Genomic DNA, 27,903 nt, shown 5'->3' on the forward strand with positions numbered 1-27,903 from the left:
AAGTATTGAAAGGAAGGAGACCAGACCAACCAGTCGTGATGGTGGCTTGGGCTAAGGCGGTCTGGGCTAGTTTCCCTTCCCTGGTTAGGATAGCCTGCAAGCGCCTCCGTGTAGAGCAAGCCTCTCGTCCCCACGACTAGTTAAAGCCATAGTGATAGTGAGAGAGGTTAGAGGATGCAGAGGAGAGTGGCAAGGAAGTGGAATTAGAATAGAAGGAGCCACATTGTCCACAGAAGGCCTAAGCAGAGAAGACAGTGACAGGCTCACTCACCCACAGGTAGTGAGCAGCTTTAATCCCGGGCACTGGGGAAGCGGTAATTCAGTTCCCGCTCATCTTGAGCCTTTTCGCGTTAACCCTGGGACAGGCACTGAGGAGACAAAGCAGACATGGCTCCTGTCTAGAGATCAGCATCTATCCCAGGAAGTTCAAACAAGCACACAGAGAGCCTGGAAACTCTGGGTAGGAAATGGCAGGTGCCCAGAGGCAGGGAGAAGCCAAGAGTGCACACCAAGCAACGGATGCTGTGCTCAGAGGTCATTGCTCTGTTCAGATATGTGCTGTCCCTTTGTGTGACACAGCATCTTGGTCAGGGAGTATGTTCTTGTCTTTCACTAGAGGTAAGGGAACAGGCACAACTGAGATCTGCCCAGGAATCTGTAGTTTGTCAAACATGGATCCACCTGTGACTTTCAAAGTTTGCCATGTGGCTACTCTTCACCCACATCTCTGGCTAAAAAATGGTGGGTCACATTAGGTGAACCTATGGTTCTTTGGGGGGTCAAGGGTTTTGGTGAGACAAGGCCTTGCTGTATTGTAGCGCTGGCTGACCTGGAACTTGCTTCCTCCTGCCTCAGCCCGCTGAGTGCTGGAATTACAAGCATGTACCACTGTATCCAGAAGGACTAGCATTTTAAATGAATTTTGTGGATTTGTGCTAGGAAGCTGCACTTAGCTTGAAGAAGCCACAAGATGTGGAGCCAGGGAGGGGCGCTGCAGGCAGTGGGCAAAAGCCGGTTTCATCCCAGTGAGAGCCGGGAGGTGAAAGGTCAGATGAGACAGTGGGGAATGTGTGTCCTGGCTCTCTTGAGTGCTGTAGCTGATAGGTAGTTAGGGGTGGGCCAAAGGAGGGGGGCCTTGGGCTCATACAGGCATCCTTTCTAATGAAGAGCAGAGCCAGACAAACTGGCTCCATGTTGGGACCCTTGAACGAAAGATCAACCACACCAGACCCCAAGAACAGAGGTGAGAAGGTGGGAAGTGCCCACAGATATTCAGGAATCTCTAATCCTTCCCCCTCTCTGTTAGCTCTTGGCTCTAAAACTGAGGCCAAGAGAAATGTCACAGGTCCTCCCAGGTTACACCAGCTGGGGCCTGACGGGAACTGGAGGCAGTTTCCAATGCCACCATCCAGCCAGGGTCAGCAGGCATGCCCAGGCCTGGGCCAGGCCCGACTGCTCTGGGCTTTGTCTCTCTGAGTCTTGAATCCTTAAGAGGTCACTTGATCTTGCCTCTGGCTCTGAGCAAGAGGCCTCATGTCAGGGCTCAGCCGGTCCTGCCCTGCTTCCTCTGAGCTCCAGGTTTTCTCGCCTTTCTGAGGTCATCCTCCAGTTCTGCTTGCGTTCCCTGTAGCCATATTTAGGCCAGGCCTTCTTGTTCAGAGCCCCCGCTCCTTGGAAATACCATCTCTCTATGAACATACCTTCTGCTGCTCCTCCTCTCCCTGCACCTCACATCCCTGGTAAAAAGCAGAGCTCCAAACTGGCAGGCAGTGGCTAGGAGTGCACGTCTGTGGTCACACAGGCCCCTCACCAGCTAGGTGATGTGGTGACTCACGTAACCTAGTGAGTCACATCATCTCTATCTGTAAGCATTAAGGGATTGACATGTAAAGCTCTTATCCCTGTCCTGGCCCACAGGAAAGCACCTAGTTGGCTGGTAGATGGGTGGATGAATGCCTTCCCACAGTCTGAATTCTGGGTCCTCAGTGCAATCTGCGTGAGTCACACATCTCCAACCCCTGTTCATGACCTTTGCTTGACCAAAGATAACCCTCCTGCATCTGTCTGCTGTCCTCTAAGGGTCTTGTATTCTGCTGTGGGCCTGGAGCATTTGGAAGCCTTGAAATTTCTCTGGGGCTGGAGACGTAGTAGCTGAGTATGAAGGGTGCTTGCCTACTGTGCACAAGACCCTTGATTCCATCCCCAGTCCTGGGGAGAGGTAGGGGCGCTGGGATGGAGGAAGCGCTACTCCAAAGGACTTTGGAAAATCACCCGGGTAGGCTAGAGCTTCTCCCCAAACACAAAGCACCTGAGAAACCTTCCTTGTAACTTTAGAGTGTGTTTTCATTTTCCTGGATAGCACTGTCTGCCTTGCCACTGTCCTCTTTGGTGCCATGATGCCTGTGCTGCTGGGGGTTGGGGAAGTAGGTGAAGTCTGTCCAGTCCGCATGAAGTAGCAGCCCACTCTGCCCTGGCCAGTATCCCATGCTCCAGATAGCACTAACTCACAGGCCTAATGGGCTTGTTCCAGACCTCTACTTGAGTACAATGTCTAGGGGAGGTGCCTCATCTCCTCCAGCAGCAGGGAGGATCCTCCATGCCAGCACTTCTGAGCTACATAAGGAGGGCAGCGGGGACTTCCTGGAGCTGGAAATGATCCGAGCAAATGAGAGACTTAGCAGCTAGAGCCCCACTCAGCCAGCTGGGTCTCTGGCCCACCCCCACCCCAGTCCATTCTGTCCGTGGTGGCCGCCAAAGTGCTTGTTGTTCAGCATTTTTAGATGCACGGTGTCTGGAGCCCCTAAAATATTTATTGGGTGAATTGATTAAAGCACATCTGCTCTTGAAAGCCGCTTCACACCTTTTGATTGTATCCTTCCTCTCCGGCACGACTGTCTGCAGAACACAAGCCCGACTGCCTGGTGTGGTGCAGAAGACATTCGGGCCTCTGTCTTGGCATCCACCCCTTTCAGAGAGTTCTCTGCAGGATGCGCCCTTTGCTTTGCCCTGGCCTGGTTGCCCTCTGCTATCCACTGGGGTCTCCCACCTGTCACTGCCAGTCTTTTACTCAGGCGTCACCTCCTCCAAGAAGTGTTCCGTGATCCTTCCCAGGCACAGTTAATCTCCAGCTCTTTCTGCATCCTTGACAAGCCCTTTCCGGGAATGTCCCAGCATGCCATCCGTTCCTTTAGGCTACCTGCTCATCTTCGCATTGACTCCCCAACTCCAGTGTCTCACCATTGGGGGGGGTATTTCAGGTATAAATGTGTGGAGGTCAGGGGACAACTTTTAGGAGTTCTTCCTCTTTTACCATGTGGGTTCTAGGATCAAACTCAGGACATTAGGTTTAGCAGTTAACGCTTCTCCTCAGTGATCCATCTTCACCGGAAGAACTAAGAAAGGAAAGGTCAGCTGAGCCATGGTGGTTGATGCATGCCTTCAATTCCAGCATTCAGGAGGTAGAAGCATGTGGCTACACAGAGCTACCCTGTCTCCACAAAAGAACAGGAGGGCTGAAGGTTCCCAAATCTGCAGGAAGTAACCCTAAAAGCAGTGTATTGAAGGGTATGTCAGTGAACCTGTCAGCTCCAGAAGAGGTGACTTCCAGAGAGGCCTCCAAGCAGTGGGAGCCACAGAAACACTGAGTGATGAGAGAGAGACTCTTGGGAGTTACTCTGCCTTCATCAGCCATGATGTCTGTCCTCACATAGGTCATTTCCCACACGGAGGGTGGAGACACACTTTGACACAGAAGTGTAAAAGTGTACAAATGTATGTATATGGGGAGGAGAACTTGTTTTCTTGGGACAAAATAGAATGGAGAGTGGGAGGTGTGGTCACAGCAGATCTGGTCCCGCTACCAACTACTGTAGGTCTCGGTGTCCAGCAGCAGAGGGGGCTCCCAGAGCCAAAGGTCAAGGCACATACTTTGGAAAGTAAACGAGCTGCCCCACACCCCTGGCCTCTTTGGTTCCAATTGGGAACCCTATGATCCTTCGCTGAACCTCTAGTGGTATTTCTGCCTATCAGGTGTAGTTAAAGCCCCACAGAAATAGCCTGTACATTGAGGTACCTCATAGGCTTGATAACCTGAAAATGGCAGAGAAGTAGCCTAGTCTTCGGGCAGTTGATTTGTCCTTTGACCCCGCACATCGGGGACACCTAAAGCTCTCTCGTCACCTGTTCAAACCCTTTACTTTGCAGAAAGAAAAGTGAAGCCTAGAGAGGGAAGAGGGGAGAGCAGGGGAGTGGAGGTCGAGCCTGAGCACACACCCTAGCAGGAAGTGGGTGTGATAGAAGGCTGCTCAGATGGAGGCCAGTGGATGCTTTGTTTATAGGGAGGATGGCTCTCTCTGGGCAGCCTGGTGTCTGTGTAATCTCTGCCCAGGCAGAGACCACTGAAGTCCCTGGCACCTCAATTGCTAAACCTGCAAGAGCCGGAGGGCGCAGTGAATGTGACTCTGGGGTTCCTCATAGAGGCACTCAGGTTAAGTCTGAGTAAAAGTGGTTGGCGTCTTGGGGTCGGGTGCATGCTGGAACTCAGGGTTCAGAGGTATCACACACGGGTCTGTGCTCTAGAAGAGCCAAGTAGAGAATGGCAAGTGCACTGGTAGCTATGGTAACGAGGCATTCTAAGGAGGCATCCTAGAGGTGTATGAGAAAGAGCTGAGCGGGACACTCTGACATGCTGACCGGCCTTAGATCAGTCACGGTGCTGTCAGCCTGCATGCATGCACCATCCCAGCACGCTGAGCTCTGTACCTAGTGGTTAATTTAGAGCTATAGCCTTACTTCCCAGACTGGACGGAATGCTCCTCCTCTTCCTGAGCCCCTCAGGACTTCCCTTGGCACAACCACCTACCTGCATGGAGACTGCATGGTTAGGATCTGTCTGCTTTGCTCTCTCTCCACTCCAGCAGGCTTTTAGGGTAGATCCAGAGCGCTTACCTTCTCTGCCTTGTTCCTAGTCCCTGAGCTGGGTTGCCTGACACCTTAGTATTTGGTTCAGTTTTCGAGAGTTGAGCCTCGCTAGATCTGTGTTCTATCCAGCATAGCATTCTCCCTTCACCAAGAACACCCCCAGCCTGTGATTCTTCCCCACCCACCATCCTCCCCCAGATACTGCCTGAGCCCCTGGCTGGCTAAGTCCCGGAAGCTGGGAGGGCGGTGGGAGGAGAGGTAAGGTGCTCTGGGCAGCTTAGCAGAGGGTGAGAAAGCCTCCTGCTGCCTGGCCGCAGGCACCATGGGAAGGTTCTGGCAGGAACCGCCTGCTGGGCTGAGATCACCATGGAGACCTGGCTTGCAGAGGGTCACTGGCAATGGCTAAGGGCTGGTGGGGGTGGGAGTGAAGGGGATTTATGCAGAATTTGTGCTCTGGACCTTTGAGGGGAGCAGGCAAAGCTGGGTTCATCACTGTCAGCATGCCAAGTAGTTTGCAGCAGCCCACCCTCTCTCTCCAGTAGTTCCCCCAGAAGATTCTTCCTCTTGGCAACTGTCCTTCAACTGCAGTGGAGCCAGCTTCTGGGATGAGGCTTCTCCAGTGCTCGCTGAGCCTGGCACCCCACACATCAGCCCTTTTTTTCATCTCTGCAATTGGTCGTGCTTGTCACCCTAACTGTAGAGAGCTGACATCCATCCTTGCAGCACCCCTGCTCCCTTTTCCTTACTACCCCAGTTGTCTACATCTGTCAGCACTCAGGCGCAGTGGCTTACCTACCCCAGGACTGTTGTGGTCCAGATCTGGTGTCCCGAGCCCTTAGCCCTCACTCTCCTTTTTGCTGCGGGCCTAACCACCAAGATGAGGTGCTTGCTTCCCTTTCCCTGCAGGAACCCACCTGGTGTCCCTGGCTCTCTGGGGTATCCTGGCAAGTCCAACCAGAGGACAAAAGTCATCCCTGGGGCTGATTGCCCGGCAGACAGCAGCTGAGGCTGAGCAGAATGCCAATGTGTCCCTACTGGAGAGGAAAGCTAACAGATACATGGGAAAGGGTTTTCTGTCTGCCTGGCTCCTGCGGCTGTGGGAGATGACAGGTGGCACACAGAGGAGGAGACTTAGGGGGCAATTTAGCACCCCAGCCCTACCCCTGACCTCTGTGAGGCAGGCATCCTAATGGCCCAGGGTTCTGGGAATGACCTAAGCCAGCCTTGTCTTGGCTCATCCCTTACAGTAGCAGAGCTGTAGATAGGGGGGGGGGGGGTGCACACTGGTGGTCTGGATAGAGACAATAATTTCCACACACATGATCAGAACTCTCTAGCAAAAAGAGGTACCTTAGTGGTTGTGGGGACTGGGGTGTTTCGAAGCCTCGGGAAGGCAGGCAGTGTTTCCACCAAACACAGATGGCATTGTGCTGGGTGATTTCTTCATTCCTTCGTTCAGGCTGACTTCCTCATCACCTCGTCTCTCCTAGGAGCAGAATGGATGAGTGGGGTTGGGAAGAGGGGTGGAGTAAAAGAAATAGAAGCAGTGTTTCACACCTGTGTGGTGCTGTGCCCAGGCCCTGCCCTGGTTCCTCTGCCAACCATGGAGGTTAGAAGCATTACCAAGCTAGCTTATTATTACAACATTTGGAAACTGAGGTTTAGAGAGCCCATCTGGCCCCGGGAAAATAATAAAAGTGAATTCATTTTTTAATGTATTACACATCTGTGTTCAACCTTTCTGTCTTAAACGCTGGATCCAGCAACAAACCTAGGAGGGTAGTCCCATTGCCCCCTCCTTTGCTTGTTTGTTTTTTAAAGCAGAATCTCCTGTCACCTGCTCTGCTCATGAGTACTGGGGTGACAGGCTACAATCGCACCTGGTTTATGCCATGTTGGGACTCAAACCCAGGGCTTCATACATGTTGGGCAAATATATCTATACTAAACGAAATATATCCCAGCCCTGATTGGTGGTTTGAGCCAATCCTGCTGCAGCTCAGGCTAACCTTGAACTCAAGATCTTCCTGTGTTAGTCTCTTAGGTGTTGGGGTTATGGGTGTGGGCCGCCATGTCTGGCCTTCTAGTATCTAGTATCTTTCACACTAATGAGTAAAGGAAGCTAGGTGCCTTGGCAGGTACCTTTAAATCTCATACCTGGGGGGCAAACATAAGTGAATCTCTTCAAGGCCAGCCAGAGTTCTGTGGTGAGGCCCTGTCTCACACACAACAACAACAAAACTTCAATGAGTAAACAGGCTTTAGCTCCTACCCACAGTCACAGAACTTTCAATTGGTGGCGCTGGCTGTGAGCTCAGCTATCTCTAACTCCAGAGCCCAGACTTTTAGTAAATCCTGCTCTGGGACTCCTTCCTTCTTGCCCTCCCTCCTTCCTTTCTGTCTGTTTTTGAGTTTTTAAGGTAGGATTTCTGTTCTCTGTAGCTCAGGCTATCCTGGAATTCACACGATCCATCCACCTGCTTCTCCAGCTTGTCTTCACTCTTGGTATGATCTTGGGCGTGTATATGTAGAAAAACCATACCTGTATTGCAGTTCTCAGGAGACTAAGGCCGGAGAATCAGGAGCCCAAGCTAGCTTTGGCACACAGCGAGTGTGAGTCTAACCTGGACTATATGAGACTGAAGAAAAGTACCTCCACATTAGGAAACTGAGCTTGGAGAAGTCACGTGGGGGCCTGCCTGGAGAAGGAACAATGTTAGCGTCTCCAGAACTTTCGGTGGGAACTGAGCCAAACCTGTTTTTAGCCCCCCGGGTCTTGGAGTTCAGTGTCTGTCCGCTGCTGACTTCTGCCTCTTCTTTTGTGTTTCTTTGCAGCTTTCAGAAAACCAATGCCAAGACCCCTCCCAGCGTCCACATCGTCCTCTGACAGGAGCACCTGCCCCTCTGCCTCCCACCTGCCCTTTGCACCCCTGCAACCCTATATCCCACCCCACCCCTCCCTGCCCATCTCCTCCACGCAGAAGCCGAAGGTGAGCCCTTTCTGCACAAAACCAGCAATTGTAAATACTTTTTAAAATGTACAAAACTTAAAAACAAAACACAGTTTTAGAAAAAGACAAAAAAAAGAGAGAGAGAGAGCGCGAGAGAGAGCGTGTGCAAGAGGTTGCGAGCGGGGCTTCGAGGTGTCCAGAACCCCTGCAAGTGTGCACTGAGAAATTTATCTACAGGTCGTTTGACAAAAATGAACAATATCCTATTTATTGTATATACTGTTTTATTATAAATTGTGGATTGTATATTGCATTCTGTAAACCTGCTGTGGTCCCGTGGTGTGCAAATTCGCATGGTGGGGGGAGGGAGGGAGAACCTCTTTTGGGAGCTTTTTTTTTTTTCTTTTTTTTTTCTTTTTCACTCTTGGGTTTTATCTTCTGTTGTTGTTGTTGTTTTCTGTTGGCAGGACACACCCAAAGATCCAAGTTTGTATTAAAAAGAAATGAAAAAAAAGCAAAAAAAAAGCCACCTTGTGTCTTGTAAAACAGAGTATGTAAGGGTGGACGGACTGAAGGGACACAGCTGGGCTTTGTTCCCACCATTGGTCCTCCAGAAGAGTTGAAGTACCAAGTGTGTTCCTGTGTCCCCTATGTCTGAGTTCTCCCACTTGCCTGCCGTCTATCTGGGCATCCCCCCGCCCCGCCCAGACGCTGTGCCTCTCCTACCTCTTCAGCACCTCCGTCTCTAGAACTTTAAAGATGTATTTATGTTATTTATGTGTATGAGTGTTTCAGCTGTATGTATGTATGTGCACAGCATGTGTGGTGCCTTTAAAGGTCAAAAAAGGGCATAGGATACCCTGGAACTAGAGTTACCAGCAGTTAATCTGCCTTGGGATGCTGAGACTCAAACCCAGGTCTTCAAGAGCAGTTAAGTGTTCTTAACTGCCAAACCACTGTTCAGCATTCCCCGTTTCTATCTTCAATGGGCTCCTGTGGCTCCCAAATCCTGGTTTCCTCCCCCTGAGGAGTCCCATGAGAAGCTTGGCCTCCATCCTCTTCCTCTAGATTCCCCATCCCACCCCAGGACCCTAAGCCTAGTCATTTGTCCTGTGTCCCTGTCCTTTAGGCCTCGGCATTCTATAGTGGTTCCATGATGCTAATATATTTTTTTTTTTTATTGAGGTAAAGTGTCTCTATGTAGCCCCAGTTGTCCTGGAACTTGCTATGTAGACCAGGCTGGCCTTGAACTCAGATCAGCCTGCCTTCACCTCCTGGAATGCTAGGATAACAGGCATGTGCCATCACACCCAGCAATACCAATCTTTGAAGCATTCCATAGTAAATCCACAAACCTTTGGGACTAGAGTACATGACCTCCTTGCATGGCTGAAGTAGTCCCTGCTAAGTGTCGTCTATCCACCCCAGGTCCTGAGTCTCCCCTATCTCTGGCCCCTACCCCCTCATTTACTATGACTTACCTATCTGCTTTTGTGACCAGACACTCTAATGTCCCTTCATGTTCCTCTTTCCTTCCATCCTGAATTCTAAATGCTATCTGTATGTTTCCTCCCAGCTTTGGTTAACAGAAGAACCAGATTACTTCTTACTCCCTGACCGTGGCCAGCCTGGCTCTCCATTACTTAACTCCACAATGTCCACTTTGGCTTGGTCTTTAGGGTTTTCAGGAACATGTTTTCCCGTGACCCACTTGACATTGAAGCTCTGCTGAGTGTGACTTCCCTGTCCCTCTTCCTTAGTGACAGTGATGTCATGCCATGGGGTCATCAGGGGAACTCACTGAAAGACAAACATGCCCCCACCTTCCCAGTACCTGCCTGGGAGAGGCAGAAGGATTCACAGGTCACCATCCCTGAAAACTGCTTCCTCTGTTGGGTGTAAAAGCCATCTGCTGCACAGCCCCCTCCACACAGCCTCGAGATGCAGACCTTGGCCTACCCTTCCTGCCTGCTGTGGAGAGACACCACCACTCTCGAGCTGACAGTCCCCTGTGGAGCTGGAAGTGGGGGCAGGAAGCAGTAAGACCTGCTGAGAGGTCAGGTCGTGGAAGGGGCTTTCCAGAGGAGAAAGCTTTTTAAAAGCCACGCCTAGGGTGGCAACAGAAAACTGAGTGATTTCCTAAGCAAGAAAGACATGTGCAGAGGCCAGAGGTGGGAGAGGATAGCAGGAGGCGGAAGCCCCGGGGAAGGCCTGACTTCAGTAGACAGGACACGCGCTCGGGAGAGCCCAGTGGAAGACCTGGCAAGGTCACTCAGGCAGGAGTGGAGAGGAAAATGGTAGAAATGGATTGAGCATCAGAAAAACGCAGACAATAACTGCGTTATTTAAGTAGCTCAATGACAGAATACAGGCCTGGCCCTAGGTTCTATTCCCCACTCCAAAAAGCAAAGTCACCCCAGGACTGCTGGGATAGACCAGCCCCAAAGAAGCCTGTTTGCTGCCTGAAGAGAGAAAATGCATGTATTTGTGACTGCTGAGGGGCAGAAAGGGGAGTCTAGCCAGGTGGAACTGGCAGGTGAGGGGGGCTGGGCTGAATGGGCATCTCTCGCAGTCAGGGTTCAGTTAGAGGGTGAGAGTTCCTCACAAGATGGATATCGGGGAGAGGGAGGGCAGTGAAAGGTTGTGTGTATAGTAACTAAAGGAAATCGGAGCTTAGAGCAGAGAGGAGGCGCCTAGGCTTGGACAAAGGAGGGCACTGGGAAGGGGCTTTGTGAGAACCTAGTGCTCCAGGACAGATGAAAGGGGATGAGAGGGAAAGAGGTGTCTGAGGGTACAGCCCAGTGGTAGAGTTCTTGCCTAACTTGCATAAGCACTGATCAACAGTACAAGAAAAAAGCATTTGGGGGAAGAAGGTGCTAACCAGCCTGGGTAGGCTCTGCTGCCCAGCAAGGGCTTCCAAGGTGTGTTTTGGAGGTCTGGGGATGGAATGTCTTTCAGGCCCTACAATCCCCGAGGAAAGGGCAGCAAGAGACCCTGCCTAGGTAAGTGACGAGTGATGGAGCTCACCCTGCTTCGATCTGTTTTCAGAGGTTGGGGCTTCACCACAGCCAGAGCACCACACCTGCTTCCAGAATGCATCAAAACTACATGATTCCTATTTGGGAGGGTGAGACAGGAGGATCTCAGGTTCAAGGCCTAGGCTATAAAAGAATTCAAGCCAAATGGGCAACTTAGCAATACTTTAAAAATAAAAAAGGTGGCAAGAGGACTTACCCCTTAAAGAGATGCCTGGTGGCAAGCCTGACCCCCTGAGTTCCAGCCCTGGAACCCGTGTGGTGAAAGGAGAAAAGCTATTCCTAAGAGTTGTCCTCTGGCTTTCACAAACACACCATGGTATAAATAAAGAGATAAGGCCTGGGACCAGGCAATGGTGGCACATGCCTTTGATAGAGGCACACAGATCTCTGTGAGTTTGAGGCCAGCCTGGTCTACAAAGTGAGTTCCAGGACAGCCATGGTGGTTATACAGAGAAACCCTGTCTCAAGAAACTAGAAGAGAAAAAATAAAAGATGGGGGCCAGCAGAATTACTCAGTCTAAAATGCTTACAACTTAAGCATGAAACCCAAGTTTCATCTCCAGAAGACACCTGGGGAGATGTTGGTGGGGGTGGTAATTTGGGCACAGTGGCACATGCTTGTCATCTCGGCATAGGGAGACGGAGACAGGGACATCCTTGGGGGCCTGCTGACCTGCCAGTCAAGCCTACTTGGTAAGTTCCAGGCCAGTGAGAGGATCGTGTCTCCAAAACAAGATGGATGGCACCGAAGAGAGACACCTGAAGTCGCTGCCTGGCCTCTAGAGACAGATTCTCAGATGCGGGCACACAGGAATACACGGAGAAGGATGGGGATATAACGTAGCTCAGTGGTAGGGTGCCTGACAGGCGGCCTGCGTTCAATAACCAGCACCAAATAAAACAATGAAGATGGTGTCTGCATGTTTGGCTACCATTGCTAACACTTGTCCAGGGTGTCCATTCTTCAAGGTAATCTGGAATCGAGAAAAGATCTTCCCATCGTTTATAGATGACAAGACAGGTTCTCAGTGACTTGCCCCTGAAGTGACTTAGTCCAAGGTCATAGGGAAAATGGCAGAAGTAGATCAGCCTGAAGACTGACCAAGCCTTTGTTTTCTTGTATAGACTTAATGAAAAACCAAATCTGAGCAAGACAGTAGTGGCACACTCCTTTAATCCCAGCTCTCGGGAGGCAGAGGCAGGCAGATCTCTGAGTTTGAGGCCAGCCTGGTCTACAAGAGCTAGTTCCAGGACAGGCTCCAAAGCTAGAGATACCCTGTCTTGAAAAAAGAAAAAAAAAATCTGTTCAACACAGGACACGGACACAATGCTTAGCATGTATGAGACTGGGCCAGGGATTGAGCCACAGTGCAGGGAGGGGCACTTTTGAAAACTACAAATTAATCCATTCTATAGTAAAAAGTTCTAGGCCAAGATATAACTCAGTGATGAGCTGATAAAAATTGAGTGTGTGTGCCAGCTTTTCTGAGTATTTATACATATACACATGGTTTCCATATAGTGCCATGAGGTTTCACTGTGTGCCCCATCCTAAATACAGGGTACGGTATACCTCAGCCATAGAGCCCTTGCTATGCACAAGGCCATAGGTTCAATAAATATAATTTTGAAAATAATGGTAGGATTAGACATGCATCAGCATAATGCTTCCCTTGCATGTGAAGCCCTAGAACAATTGCTTTGCATAAACATGGTGTGGTGGCACCTGCCTGAAATCTCAGCAGTCAGAAGGTTGAGGCCGTGATTCTCAGATGCATAGGGAGTTTAGAGCTCGAGGTCAGCCTGGGCAATATGGTCATGGAAAAGAAAGAAACCCAAGCCAGGGAGATCGCTCAGTGGTTGAAGGCTTCTGCCGCCAAGGCTGACAACCTAAGCTTGACCCCCAGGATCCACATGGAAGGAGAGACAACGCCTGCAAGCTGTCCGCTAACACCTTGACAAGAACATAGATACACAAGAAACCCTCCAAGTATAGAGAAGTAACTTGCCACAGCCAGGCAGAAAATGGTGACAGCAGAATTGAGCAGTCCGGTGGCTCTTAAAAGTGAGAGCCCAGACGCTGGCTCTTTCTCATTAGCAGAGTGCTTGCCTAGCATAAGCAGGGCCCTGAGTTCAATCCCCAGCACGGAAGAGGCCCCCAGACTGCTCTAATTAGACCTCTCAAGACTGTATCACGGTTCTCCAGCCCTACTCAGATCAGTGTTTCTTGACCACCCTTGAGAGAAGCCACCTGGAGAACATAAAATGCTGATCTTGCTCCTCCATATAGGGGCTGATCTGTAATGCTAGCGCTGAGGAGGTCAGAGGCAAGGTAATATCAAGTTCAAGGCCACCGTCGAGCTGGTTTTTTCTTTGTTTTTAAATGATGCAAAAAAAAAATTCTGGTGGTGCTCAGAACTAAGGGACACCGGATCTATTTCCCCGGGGTAGCATCTGGCTGAGCATGGGTTTTCTTTTTTTTTTAAGCTCCCCAATATTCTCAACGTGCACCAGAGTTGATAGCCTCTAGTATAGCTATTGTACTGAGCATTTGCACAAGCATCCACCTGTGCACACATCCATACTTAATATGTATTCCTATGCGTGTCTGCGGTGCTCTCCTGTGTGTACATACATGGTCCAGAGCATCCTTCACTCTTGAGTTCCCGGACACTGGCCGAGGCTCTTAAGGACACAACACACAACAGTCAGTGGGACAAATGGATTTTTTTCCCCCTTTAAACATACAGTCTGGTGGAATCATTAAGTTTAGTGTTGTCTCTTCCTATGAATGGCAGGAGTTTGGAATCCCATGAGGATTGACGGAGCTTTGCACACGAGAGATTTGCTCTTGTGGCTGTGTGCTGCCCATTGTACAGATGGGAAAGCAGGATGTTGTGGTGCAGAGGCAGGTGGATCTGTAAGTTCGAGGCCAGCCTGGTCTATATACAGCAAGCTCTAGGCCAGTCAGTGCTACACAGTAAGACTGTCACAAAGCAAACAAATGTGATAGAGACAGGCTTCATAGTGTGTGCCTGTGTTTGACGGACCAGCTATGTGGTGTCTATGTGTGTGAAGGTGTGTCTAATCTGGACCCTGTAAGAATGTGGATAGTGGGGAGGGATGATAGAAAAGGCTCCAGCCTGGAACACTACAGATCACGCATACGCACGCACCTGTGAGGAGGCTGGGTTCCAGTCAGAACCAGGAGAGCTATGCTTTGGGTATGTGGGGGAGGCATAGCTGGGGCTGAAAACTGGAGAGTGGGAGGGAGGGAGGAAGAGAGGGAGGCTGGGGAGAGCCATATCCTTGATCTCTGTTCTGTTTCAGTAGTTCCGGACTTGTGCTCTGGGTCTCTGCGTGGCTCTGGGTGTCCCTCTCTGTAATGTCAGGATCTTGGCATCTGTTTCTCTTCTGGGTCTTGGGCTAGGAGGCTGATCATGTGACTCTGGGTCTCCACCTCTCCAGTCTACTTGGCTCTGTGTTCCCCTTCTGTGTCTCTGTCTCTGCCTCCTCGTCTGCCTCTGTCCTTCCTTGTCCTTGCCAGGTGGGGGGAGGGGCCCAGTACTCAGAGAGCAGGTGTGGGCTCACTCAGGCAGCAGGGAGCGAAGCCCAGGAGGGCCAAGAGCCAGCAGCCCCTGGACACAAGCACACTCCAGGGTACATATTCTGAGTGCTCACGGGAACACACAATGACCTAAGTCCAAGGATGGTTCCTGAGGACTTTCACAGGAACGGGCACAGGTACAAAACTAAACAGTCCCTTCCCGGAGCACACAAGGATGCCAGACACAGTGGGTCACATGCAAGCTATCAATGGCTCACACAGACATGCTTCATGAAAAACCCTCAAGGCAAAACCTCATCCAGACACAGAGAAAACCCCAGAGCCACAGATAAGCACAGGGACCCAAACACACACAAAGACACACAGATAAAGAAGATGCAGGCATACGGGTTCACTCAACACTCAGAATCACACACTCAGGAATAAGGAGGGAAAAGCAACCCTCAAGGGCAATCAGAGACAGAGGCACACCGAGGGACCCACGAGGGACCCAGACAGAACAGTCTCAGGTACACACTCCTCCCCCAGGGCTCACTTTGGAGTACTTGGGGACACGCCCATAGGTGACAGGGGGTGACATGGGCCCTAGCGCACCTGGCGCCCTCGGCGCGCCCCCAGGCGCCAGGCGGCCCTAGCGTGCGTGCCCGTGCCTGCGTGCGTGCCCGCCCGTGCGCGCCGCCACCTGTGGGAGGAGAGGTGCGCACTGCGCCCCAGGCTGCGGTGGGGGGAGCGGTTGCCATGGCGCGCCGAGCGCGGCCGCATACTAATAGACGGCCACGGGCACTGCCCCCACAGCTGCCCCCCACTGGCCGCTCTCTCCTCCCACTCCTTCCTCCAGCTTCCGCCGTCACTCGGGTGCGCGCCTTCGGCCCACGCGCTCCACACGGATCCTGAGCCCTTGGTCCCAGGCCACTATCGCCTCATCTCTCCGGCACTGCGTCAAGCCAGGCCCAAGGGCGAGATAGCCTGACCCTGCGGGGCTACCTGCCTGGGCGGACGCAGGCACCTAGCGGACTTTGCAACAGGAGGAAGCTCCGGTCAGCCTTGGAAATAAGGCGACCACCCTTAGGGAAGGCAGGACAGGGCAAGACAAGGAGAGACTCAGGCCCTGCAGTCTGTCTTGCCATGCGATCGGATTAAAGGCCAACCATAGTGGCACCCTTCCCCTGCTTCTAGCTCCTCCCCAAGTCACGCGTGACTTTGGGCTAGGGGGTAGTTAGTTACCACCACAGCTAGGTAGGTCTTCCATCTCTCAGGAACAGCCCCTCGGCCCTCCAGTTCAGCCCTAATAGGGCGAGGTGGGAACTGAAGAGTGCCAAGGCCTGGGCAGAAAGCACACTGGAAGTATCACACCTCCTGCTGGATTCCGGTCCCAAAGCTGCCCTGACTCTCTACCCCACTGTGTTAACTGCCTTGGGGGTGACCGGAGGCCCTGTGGGGTGGGGGTGCCGGCAAAGAGTTTGCAGGTAGAGGCAGTGAGAGGGGAGCCTGATTGGGGGGGGGGGGAGAGCCAGGCGGTTGCCTAGCAACCCCACAGCTGTCTGTTGACCTAGAAGAAGCTGCGCTGTCTTGACACAGCTGGTGTTTACATGTAACCGAGGCTCTGGCTTAGCGCTTGCTTGGAGCAAAGCTGAGGCAGGGCCCTCGCGGCAGCCTGGCCCCAGCCCTGCCTGTCGTGGGCTCGTGGGTTCCATGACTGCCTGCCCTGTTTGCTTCTCTCCCATCTCAGTTCTCAAGTCCCACAGAGAAGGAGCAGAAGAAATCTCAGGGCTGCGAAGGGCAAGAGGTACTTGTAGGTTCACTACGCTGAAGCCTCCAACCCAGAACAGGGAGAGACTAAGGAAAGCACATTGGAGCTTCAGGTATAGCGCAGCAGGGAAGAGCATTTGGTGCTCGTCCAGTGTGGTTCCCAGCGCCCACGTGGCAGCTCACAAATGCCTGTCATTTCAGTTCCAGGAGATCTGACGACCTCTTTGGCATGCCTTCGTATGATAGAGCTAAGAAACGCACGGGCACACACACGGTACAGATATGCGCATGGTGTGCAGACACACATACACACATTTAAAAACGTGGATCTTTAGAGAAGAAAAACAGAAGGAAGCCGCATGCCAGTGCCACAAAGAACACCGACATCCACAGGGACACCTGGTCACAGCCTCTCCAAATCGAAGTGATACAGGCACATGCCAAGAGGTGGCATGTACCTGTAAATCCTGGCATCTGGGAGGTGGAGGCCGTAAGGTTGGAAGTCCATGGTCAGCCTTTGCTAAATGGAGGATTCAAGGCCAGCCTTAAGTACATGAGGCCCTGCCACAAAGCAACGTGCAAAAAGCGTGACGTAGGAAAACAGCCCATCACAGAAACGCCTATAGGCACAATGACATACACACAAACACAGGAACGCAGTCATCAAGTGGTTGAGACATGGGCGTAGAGATGCCTGCCTGCACATATCTTCACGCATGCTCACACCAGCAACTCCCGTGTGCACACAGCTCATAGTGTCTGTGGGTCTGTGTACCTCTTCACCACATGTGCACACCGGCACCCAGGGAAACACAACCCCCACAGTGCCCAAGACGGACAGCGACTGACACCACTCATACAGGAAGACACACCCAGGAGCCCAACGTATGAAAAGACATGGTCCCTAAAGGACCACAGGCCCCAACACGTCCCACCTGCACCCACACAAGTCCTCAAGGCACAAACATGTGCCAGCCCAGGGTGTGGTGTGGACAAAGTTGAAGCTCCTCCTTGCCCACAAGCTCTCGGTAGCAGCACATCTGCCTTAGAGTCAGAAGGTTCTGGTCCCAGGAACAGGGCTGGATGAACTCCTGTAGTGGCTGCTGCACCCCTAATCCTCAGCCCTAGGGAGCAGACAGTGGCATCAATTCCCTTGGGAGCCCCCTATCGGGATAAGGAGGCACAACCCTATCCTCTGAAGTCCCAGGACTCACGAAGGAAGCCTGGAGTCTGAAGAAGCCATATCTCCCTCCTGGGTAGCTTGGGATACCTCACACACACACACACACACACACACACACACACACACACACACACACACACATGTGTCAGTACTGGCTGCCCAGAAGGACTTCCTGAAAGAGGTGAACTTAGGGTCTGACTTTGGAGCCTCAAAAGAAGCAGGAAGGATGAGTACTCTATTGAAAGGGCCTCCTGTCCTTCCCTGCCCCAACCCCTCATCCAGCAGTTCCTCCTCCCCCAGGGCCCAAGGGGCCGGCTGGGGCCCCACAGTCCCATCAGCCCCAGCAGTGAGCAGAAGGAGGAGAGAGGATATTTTTAGCTTCTCTGCCACTGACATTTCACAGCCGGCGACCTGGGGTGAAGCTGAGTGAGTGCTGAAGGCTGGGAGAAGCCGGCAGAGACTTCCCGCCCCCACGCACAAGCACACAGAACTGTGCACACGCAGCCGGATCTCCAACACTAGCAGCGCTTCACATCGCGACACCGCTTCAGGGATGCAGTCCACTTCGAGACACACCCAGGCATCCGAGCACAGATTTGGTTCACACGTCACACAGGACAGAAATCGCACATATCTGGACACCTACAATAAAGTGTCAGTTCACACACCCTAACACACAGTGCGTGTGTATTTTCACACCTAGCCAGGCACACGCTCCATTATCCTCAGCCATTCAAGAAGTTTGTACTCAGTGCCTACTATGAATTGGATGCTTTCAAGAGTGAGTGAAATATTAAAATTGCAGTCCTCTTAGTCTGAGTCGACGATAGCAGGAGGTTGACAGTAAAAAAGAAATAAACCAGAAGGTGGTGGCTCACGCCTTTAATTCCAGCACTCAGGAGGAAGAAGCAGGCAGATTTCTGAGCTCAAGGCCAGCTTGACCTACAGAGAGAGTTTCAGGACAGCCAGGGCTACAAAGAGAAACCCTGCCTCGAAAAAAACAAAATGAATGAATAAATAAATAAAATATGGCTTTAAGAGCCATGCATATGCCAGGTAGAGGTGGCTCACGCTTTTAATCTCAGCACTTGGGAGGCAGAGGCAGACAGATCTCTGTGGGTTCGAGGCCAGCCTGGTCTACAAAGGGTTCCAGGACAGCTGGGACTGTTACCCTGTCTCAGAAAACAGCCATATCTGTGCCTGACCTGGCAATTCCAGCTCCTTGGAAAGCCGAGGCAGGGAGACCGGCAAGCTGAAGGCCTGCCTAGGTACAGAATGTGCTCCACACTACCCTAGGCAATTTCGTGAGACCTGGTCTCAAAATAAGAAGTCAGTCTGCTGGGGAGCCAGAGAGATGACTCAGCAGGTAAAGACACTTACCACCAAGTCTGATGACTAAACTGGATCCCAGAACCCACATAGTGAAAGGAAAGAACTGACTCCCGAAACCATCCTGACCTCCCGTGATGCCCAAGAGCACATGCGCGCACACACATACACACACACACACACACACACACACACACACACACACACACACACACACACACACTTTTTTGTTTGTTTCTGAGACAGGGTCTCTCTCTATGTAGTCCTGGTTGTTCTGGAGCTTGCCTCAGATTCACAGAGATCCTCCTACCTCTGCCTTCCACAGTGCTAGTATTAAAGGTGTGGGCCACCTTGCCGTGTCTACGTGTAAACAAAAAACAAACAAACAAACAAGCAAAAGTTGCTGTGGTCTAGCTCAGTGATAAGAGCGCTTGCTTAGCGTGCCCGAGGTGCAACAGGGAATCCACAAGACTTCAAAAAGAAAAGCGCCGCATGTCCACACGTGACTCGGACCTCCAATACACAGAGCCATGTGTGCGAGCAACTCCTTTGTACTCAGTACCCCACAAACATGTAGGAACTGTATTCGCGGCCCATAGTCAGGAACTACAGAGCGGTGGGTGAGGCGGCTGGTGGGTGAAAGCCGTTCTGGGAAAGGCTGAATACCTGAGTCGGATCATCACATCCCCGGGAAGGAGGAGCGAGCCAACTGCTAAAGTTATCCTCTGACCTCCATATGGTACGCAGTGGCACAGGCACAGGCCCAACACACACAATAATACATAACATACTTGAAGAAAAATGTAATGACTCACACTGACAACACATGTGTACCTCAGACTCCTGTACACCACCGCATGCATACACAATGGCACGCTTCGCATGTACTCATGCAGGAGACATGGAGACCCAGCCACGCGTGCACTTTTGTAGATGGCTTTCCACAGCAGGAAAACACACAGCCATTCCTCACCTGTTACAAACGGTCCCAAAGTTTTCCTCCCTCCTTTGCAGTCCCAACCTGTTTGTCCCATGCTCACAGATGTACACAGAGTTCTTTCTTTTCCATATATATAATTTATTTAAATGTATCTTATGCGCATTGGTGTAAAGGTGTCAGATCTCCTGGAACTGGAGTTACAGACAGTTGTGAAGCTGCCATGTGGGTGCTGAGAATTGAACCCAGGTCCTCTGGAAGAGCAGCTGGTGGTCTTAACCACTGAGCCATCTCCCCAGCCCCAGAGACCTTTCCCATTCCCATGACCAGGTTCCAAGAGGCCACACCCTTAATTAGCCCATCACAGCCCCCCTCTCTCATGGCAAGTGGTCAGCATACAGCTTAGGTGTATACTCTGAATACTGCTCTAAGATTCCAGCTCTTCTGTCCCTAGGACTTAGGGAGAAACCCCCACCCCGAACAGGATGCTCTCAGAACACAGTGAAATCTGGTGACTGGTGGGAAAGCCTGCTGCTCAAGGTGGCCCCATGCTCCTCTGCTCCGTCCTCCTCCCTCTCTTCTTGAATTGCTCCATCTCCTTACTCCACCATCCCCCTCTAGTAACCTGGTTGCAGCACCCAAGCTTTCTGTTAGAAAGTCTGAGAGCCACTGCGATCAGCAGATGGACGAACAGCAGACAGACAGACAGACAGACAGACACATCACTTGAGACAACAATAACAGCAAAGTCATTGCCATAACCCGGAGACCCGAGGGGGAGAAAGAACTAAATGAACCATGAGAAGAGTGCACAGCTCCATTGGAGGAGCATCCCTGGGTTCCGATCCTGCTTCTGTGGTGCGACCCTGGGATCAGTTGCTGACCTTCCCTAGTCCTCTTCTGCTTCAGTAAAACAGACAGTAACAGACAATTCCTGAGGCGCTGGCGTTCTGAAACACTGCAGCAGTTGTATAAGCAGGGGGCAGGGCTAGGAGCCTGGCTTGAGCCATAAAAGCCCCCTCCCCAGAGGCTTCCCCCAGCACTCAAAACCCCCACCAGGCCTGCTGGTTTAGGTTAAAGCACCAGAGGCCAGCAGCACCCCCTGTTCCCCAATACACATAAACACATGCACTCTTCCAAGATTTAGCCACTTCCTCTGCTCTCTCTGGATCTCCGTATCCAGGCTTGTGTATTTAGGGGCTCGGGTTTGGGCTCTGTGCCATGGAGCCAGTCTATGTGTGCACTGTCTGTCTGTCTGTCCGTCTGCCAACAGCCTTCAGGCGCCAGGAGGGGAGGCAGCAGCAAGGAGGTGGGGGCAGGGAAGGAGGTAGCGTTGACAAGTTCCAATGTCTGGCTTTCCCTCCTGGAAACCCCAAGCTGGGCTGCCCCCCCTTCCCTTCCTGTCTCTCTCGCTCAAGCACGTCCCTTCTAAGCCCCTCTCTGCAGACACCCCCAGTGGAACCAAGCCCAGATCTGCTGCCAAGAAGGCCGACATTTCTAAGACTTGCCACGTTAAAGGGGCCCGCACAGGCACGCACTCGAGTCCTCCCACCATGTCCTCCTCCTGTGCACATTCAGGCAACCTGAAACACACAAAGACACGGTTGGACACAGCAGCCACCTGTGCACACAGGCGGTAGGAGCGAATCTGACCTCGGGCGCACAGACAAATACAAACCCAGGCATGGACTCCCTCCCTCTCCAAGCTCAGCTCACCACAGACCCACGTGGTTTCCATCACACGGTACATAGAGACTCGCACACACAGGCACATACAGGCCCTGCCACACAGAGAAACAAGTGTGAATCGCCCAGCACAGCACCACCACTGCCATCACTACCGTCGTCCTGCCTCCTAATCTCCTATGCACACAGCCAAATATATACAGACATCTAATGTTTCCCTATGCCACCATCAATAGCCACAAAGATGGCGCATACCTACCCCTGGACATTTGGTCCAGCCCACACAGCATCCCTTAATGCAGACATCCCGGCCATGCCTTGTGTATAATGACCTCATTATTCTCTTGTCAACTGTAACGAGTTCATAGGGACGCTGACACACCCTGACATGGCCTACATAAAGTCAGGCACATGTACCGACCCCTTTGTGTGCACACCTGGATTCCTCGTCAGCCATGTGTTATACACTGCTTTGGAGGGACACACGCTGCTAGACACACCATTTCTTTGCACATAGCCCGAATTCAAACTCAAGACACCCACGACTTTCCCTTGTGCTTATGCAAACACACAGTGGGTCTCTGAGCAACACCAATGTACGCACAGCAGGACATGCACACTTGAAGCAAATAAATTCACCTGCAGTATGCTTTTTTATGCTGTATATGTGTGTGTGCGTGTGTGTGCAGGTTCGTGTGCATTTGTGCAATGTGTGTATGTGCTCCTGAGGGGACAGACCCAGCTGTCTGAACCTCATGGTCAGATACTCCAGCCTCCTAGCCCCCAAACGCAGCCTTCTACCTCCCTCCCTTGGCTGGTGAGAGCAGAGGACTGGGCTCTTGTTCCCTCCCTCCACTGGCTGCCTCGCTCCCTCCCATCTGGCAGAATCAGCCAGTCCTGCCCCAGCTCAGGCTCAGGCAGCCCTGGCTGCTCTGGGCAAACTCCTGGCTGGTTGGTCTCGGCTGATGCCGCATCAGCAGCAGTAGCAGCAGCAGCAGCAGGGGCGAGAAGGCTTCAGGCGGCTGCCAACGTGGCAGACGGCGGGCAGGGCGGCAGGAAGGAAACTGGGCCCATTCTGCGCCCACTCGCTGGGGAAGACAAAACCAAGGGGCTGAGTGAGCAAGCAAGGCAACTGGGCAGGGGACCTTGTGCACAGCTTGGGCTCTGGGCCCACATTGGTCCCACAATGGCTGTGTGACCTTGAGAAACTTGTTCCCCATCTCTGGTCTCGTTTCCGTTTCCTCCTTTGGCAAATGAACAGTTCCGACTGGACAGATTCTTGCCTTCAGTTCTGCAAAGGCAGCTCACAGGATGGAGGTAGAGGCTCACTCTGTGGCCTCCAGCTCTTTCAGCCCCCAAATAAAGATTCCTTACCTGCCAGGCGGTGGTGGCGCACGCACGCCTTTAATCCCAGCACTGGGGGAGGCAGAGACAGGCGGATCTCTGTGAATTTGAGGCCAGCCTGGTCTACAAGAGCTAGTTCCAGGACAGGCTCCAAAGCTACAGAGAAACCCTGTCTCAAAAAACAAAACCAACTAGCAAACAAAAAAATTCCTTACCTTTGTACAGCTGCCTTCCATTGACAAATCCTTTCCATTCTGCTTTGGTAAAGCCATTTCATTAATAAGAAAACAAGTTTTCTGGGTGGTGGTGGCACACGCCTTTAATCCCAGCATTTGGAAGGCAGAGGGCCAGTGGATCTCTGAGTTCGAGGCCAGCCTGGTCTACAGAGCTAGTTCCAGGACAGGCCCCAAAGCTACAGAGAAACCTTTTCTTGAAAAACCAAAAAAAATAAAAATAAAAAAGAAAGAAAGAAAAGAAAACAAGTTCAAGCAGGCATGGTGACTCATGCCCGGAATCCCAGGACATGGGAGAATGAGGCAGGAGGATTGCCATGAGTTCAAGGCCCAGTCTATCTCAAATAAAAAGGAAAAAGGGGATGCTGGAAAGATGACTCAGAGGTTGAAAGTACCTACTGTCCTTGTAGAAGGCCACGGTTCAGTTCTTAGTGCTGATACGGCCGCTCACAATCATCTGGAACTCCAGTTCCTGGGACCCCACACTCTCTCCTAAGCTCTGCAAGCACAAGGCATGCACATGTGCACAGACATACACGTAGGAAAAACTCATACGCATAAAATAAACCTTTAAAAAATGTTTTAACTAAAAAGGAAAAAAAAAACCCAACACATTACCTGGCCAGTGCTCATGGCCAGTGCTCAGCAGAGCTGAGAGAGGATCTTGGAGCCCCTGTTTTGGTGTTCAGAATCAACAATGTCTGTTATCTTCCAACCATCCCATGCCCTTCCTGCTCACTCTCAATCATCCCCAACCCCCCACCTCTTCACCCCGGGCCCCAACAGAGCCACCTGGTTCTGCCCTGGGGAGTCAGGGTGTAAAGGTCAGACAAGGCCTCCCACCAGCATTCCAGCTGCTACTGGGAACACAGCTGTCAGCAGGGTCCAGAGAGCCAAAAAACACCTCCTAAGCTGGCCCACATTGTCAGCTTCAAAACGAGGCCGCCGTGGGATCATGGGCCACCCTGATCCTTGGGTTTTCATCCTGATGGCTGCCATGAACTGGACTAGATGAGTTCCCAGGACCCTTTCGGCTTGCAGTATCACCGAAGGAATGAAAACCACGGTGTGGGGAAGTGGCTGTGTCCAGGCCCCCAGCCAACTGGGAACCTGGTCTCTGCATCATGGGAGACTCAGGTGGTATCTGCATCTCTGAGACCCCCATATAAAGGAGGGGTTCAGTCTTTGTTTGTGGGAGGAGTGGGTAGACAGATGGACAACGGAATGAAGGGGAGACGGAAAGAGGCCTCCATGGAGTGCTTAGCAGAATGAAAGGAAGACAGGAAAAAAAAATTTAAAAAGGCAAGAGAATGTCCCTTCTCCCTGCTTGTTTATTTCACCAGTTTTGTCCCTGATGCTCACTCTACCCACCCAGTCTATGGGGACCACAAATGTGGGACAGTTACAGGAGGGTGGAGCATCTGTGGATCATCCTGGGAAGAGTGGAAGAGGACCCAGATGGTCTGTGGTGGCAAAGAAAGGCCTGGAGTTGCCAGGCACAGCAGCACAGGCCTTCGATCCCAGCACTTGGAAAGCAAGAGGGTGTTGAGTTCAAGGTCATTCTTAGCTAGCTCAAGATCAGCACAATGTACTGGGTCTCCAAAACATGTTTTTAAAAAGACAGAAAGGGGAGAAAAGAGGAGGCAACAGGACTGGCTCGTGGAGGGGAAGGCACCGGGTCCCTAGGAAACATCCGTAGCATTTCCTGCTGTGCACGTAGACGCTTGTGATTATCGTCCCCATCCTGCAGATGGAGAAATCAGTGCTCAATGGGAGGGACGGAGCCAGGCTTTTATACCCAGGCTGGGCTGGCCTGACTGCAAAGCCAGTGTTTTGTGTGCTAAGCCGCGCTGCCTCCTGATGGAACGAATTGCTAATGGTGGCATTTCCGTTGTAGCGACAGTGCTCTGGGAAGAGGTTCTGGACAGATGGTTCCCAATTGGGCCCCTGCCTCAGGCTAGCGGAGCAGAGGGTTGCTGGTGCAGGAAAAACTCATCCCCCTCCGTTCTGCTGTGTGTGGGATGCAGGCAGGTCCCCTCCGGACTCCTCACCATCCCCCGCCAGCCCTTTGGCCTTGCCTGGGTGACCTGCATGAGCTCAGCTTCCCAGCAGCCCTGCGGAGGAGTCAGCCAGGGCAGAGACTGCCTCTGCCCTCGCTGCTTGGCAGTGCCAAGGGAGGCGGGGCCGCAGAGGGGTGCAGCATCTCCCAGCCACCAGACCTCCTTCCTGTGCCCCAACTCCGGCACCCCTGGGGTCTTCTGCAGAGGCCCAAGCTGGGATGAATGGTGCAGAGCTGGACACACTGGTCAGGCCCGTCCCCATTGCTGCAGCCTTGTTGAGTTGCCATTAACAAGTGGCCGGAGGTTGCCGTGTCTCCATGGAGACCAGACAGTCAGTGCGGCTCTGGGGTGAGGGCCGTGATTAGTGAGTGTCAGTTTTGCCAGCCCTGTCCTTCCCACTGCTGCTCAAGACAACAGGCCTGGGGGGTGGAGGGGAGGGCTGGGAGGGGGTTCAGAGCCTCACAGGCAGGGGGCATTCAGGCCCAGCCTCAGGTGCTGTGTCTTTGTCTCCCCCAGTGGCTCCTCAGTTCCTCCTCCTCTTGTCGCCTGCCTTCCCTCCGCAATCCATAATCCATCTTACACACAGCCACCAGGGTGAGTTTTCTAAAACACGAGCTGAATCCTGACACTGTCTTGCTTAAGAGCATTCCATGGCTCCTGACACCCTGGAGGCTGAGTTCACTGCTCGCGCTCTCTCTCTCTCTCTCTCTCTCTCTCTCTCTCTCTCTCTCTCTCTCTAAGCCCTCCCCCTTCCCCCCTCCCCCCATCTTCTGTGTCACATAGTATCCCACGATGTCCTTGAACTGGATGATCCTGAGCTGTTTCTCTTGCCTCCCTCTCCCAAGTGCCTAGAGTCTAGTCACTTTAGGCTAAAGATGTACACAAACACTTCCAGTTTATGTCATGCTGGGGATTGAACTCAGGGTTTTGTGCATTTAGGCAAACACTCTACTAACTGAGCTACACGTCAACAAAGGGTTTTTTGGCATCCTACCTAGGGTCAAGGAGCCTGCCAGGTGTTCAAGGTCAATGTGACAAACAGTTCTCTGCTTTTATGGAGGAAGGCAACCTGTCAATCTTGTGAAGAGGATATATTATAAATAAAATACAGGGCTGGAGAGATGGCTGAGCAGTTAAGAGCCTAACTGTTGCCGGGTGGGGGTGGCGCACGCCTTTAATCCCAGCATTTGGGAGGCAGGGCAGGTGGATCTCTGTGAGTTCGAGGCCAGCCTGGTCTACAGAGCGAGTTCCAGGACAGAGAGGCTTCAAAACTACAGAGAAACCCTGTCTTTCTTTTTTCTTTTCTTCTTGTTCTTCTTCTTCTCCTTCTCCTTCTCCTTCTTCTTCTTCTTCTTCTTTCAAGACAGGCTTTCTTTGTGTAGCTTTGGAGCCTGTCCTGGAACTAGCTCGTGTAGACCAGGCTGGCCTCGAACTCACAGAGATCCGCCTGCCTCTGCCTCCCAAGTGCTAGGATTAAAGGCATGCACCACCACTGCCCGGCTCTTTTTTTTTTTTTTTTTTTTTTTGTGGTGGGAAGGGGGTTTGAAACCCTGTCTCTTTTTTTTTTTTTAAAGATTTATTTATTTATTTATTATGTACACAGTGTTCAGCCTCCATGTATGCCTGCAGGCCAGAAAAGGGTACCAGATCTCATTACAGATGGTTGTGAGCCACCATGTGGTTGCTGGGAATTGAACTCAGGACCTTTGGAAGAGTAGTCAGTGCTTTTAACCTCTGAGCCATCTCTCCAGCCCCTGAAACCCTGTCTCAAAAAAACGAACAAAAAAAGAGCACTAACTGCTCTTCCAAAGGACTCCAGGTTCAATTCCCAGCACCCACATGGCAGATGGCCGCTAACAACTGTCTGTAACTCCAGGATCCAATACCCTCACACAGACTATACGCAGGCAAAACACCAATGCATATAAAAATAAATCATGCCTTTAATCCCAGCATTTGGGAGGCAGAGGCAAGCGGATCTCAGTGAGCTGGAGGCCAGCCTGGTCTACAAAGGGAATTCCAGGACAGGCTCCAAAGCTACACAGAGAAACCCTGTCTTGAAAAACATAAATAAATAAATAAATAAATAAATAAATAAATAAATAAATAAGAATCAAGAGCTTTTTGCCAGTCCAGTCTTTGTGAGTTCAAGGCCAGCCTGGTCTACAGAGTTAAATTACAGGGCAGCCAGGGCTCCACTGAGAAATCCTGTCTCGAACACCCCCCCCCCACACACACACACAATAGAGCTTTTCGCAAGGTGGCATAGGCCTATAATCTCAGTACTTGGGAAGCTGGGGCAGAAGGATTTTGAATTCAAGACCAGTCTGGGTTATATAGTGAAACAAAACAAAATAACAGGAGTCAGCCTACTTCAGGCAAGCAATATGAAGAAGGCAGTCTTGTATTCGAGTGTATGCATCTGTATGCCCACACATACATCCACATGTGTGGAGGCCAGAGCTCAGCCTTCAAGTGTCTTTCTCCATCACTCCCCACCTTTTGGAATGCTTCAAGGGACTCTGAGTGTCATCCTTGCCCAGGGCCGTGCTAATCTTCTCCTTATCATTCCAATTTTAGCGTGCTGCTGAAGCTAACACTGCCTTATTTTCTGACACAGGGTTTTTCGCTGCGTCTGGAGTTCACCAGTTCAGCTAGACTGGCTGGCCAGCAAGCCCCAGGGCTCCTCCTCACGTTGCTCCTTGTGTGGCAAGGGTTTTATCAACCGAGCCATCTCCCCACATCCCACTTTTCAAGTATTTATCTGTGATAGTGTGTACGCCTGTGTACATATGCGCCCACGTGTACAGAGGTGCCCACAGAGGCGAGACGGGGGCATCAGAGCCCTTGTAACTGGAGACAGGACAAGTTGTGAGTGCTGGGGACTGAACCGGGTCCTTTGGGA

At 51.8% G+C, this 27,903-nt stretch overlaps 1 protein-coding gene and 1 non-coding gene across 10 annotated transcripts in view; one reads left to right on the forward strand and one right to left on the reverse strand.

Moving 5' to 3' along the window:
• The window catches only part of Ahdc1 (AT-hook DNA binding motif containing 1), a 64,845-nt gene extending 56,652 nt beyond the window's left edge, over positions 1-8,193 (forward strand). For all 9 annotated transcript variants that reach the window (XM_075946362.1, XM_075946368.1, XM_075946363.1 and 6 more), the window contains one exon: positions 7,756-8,193. The gene's annotated coding sequence lies outside the window, so the exon portion shown is untranslated. The remainder of the gene's footprint in view (positions 1-7,755) is intronic.
• A 19,301-nt stretch (positions 8,194-27,494) lies between these two features.
• On the reverse strand, positions 27,495-27,597 carry LOC142834570 (U6 spliceosomal RNA). The gene has a single exon (XR_012907650.1). It is a non-coding gene; the product is annotated as a U6 spliceosomal RNA (small nuclear RNA).
• Positions 27,598-27,903: the final 306 nt, after the last annotated feature.

Source organism: Microtus pennsylvanicus, chromosome 13 (genome assembly GCF_037038515.1).
Source record: "Microtus pennsylvanicus isolate mMicPen1 chromosome 13, mMicPen1.hap1, whole genome shotgun sequence".
Lineage (NCBI taxonomy): Eukaryota > Metazoa > Chordata > Mammalia > Rodentia > Cricetidae > Microtus > Microtus pennsylvanicus.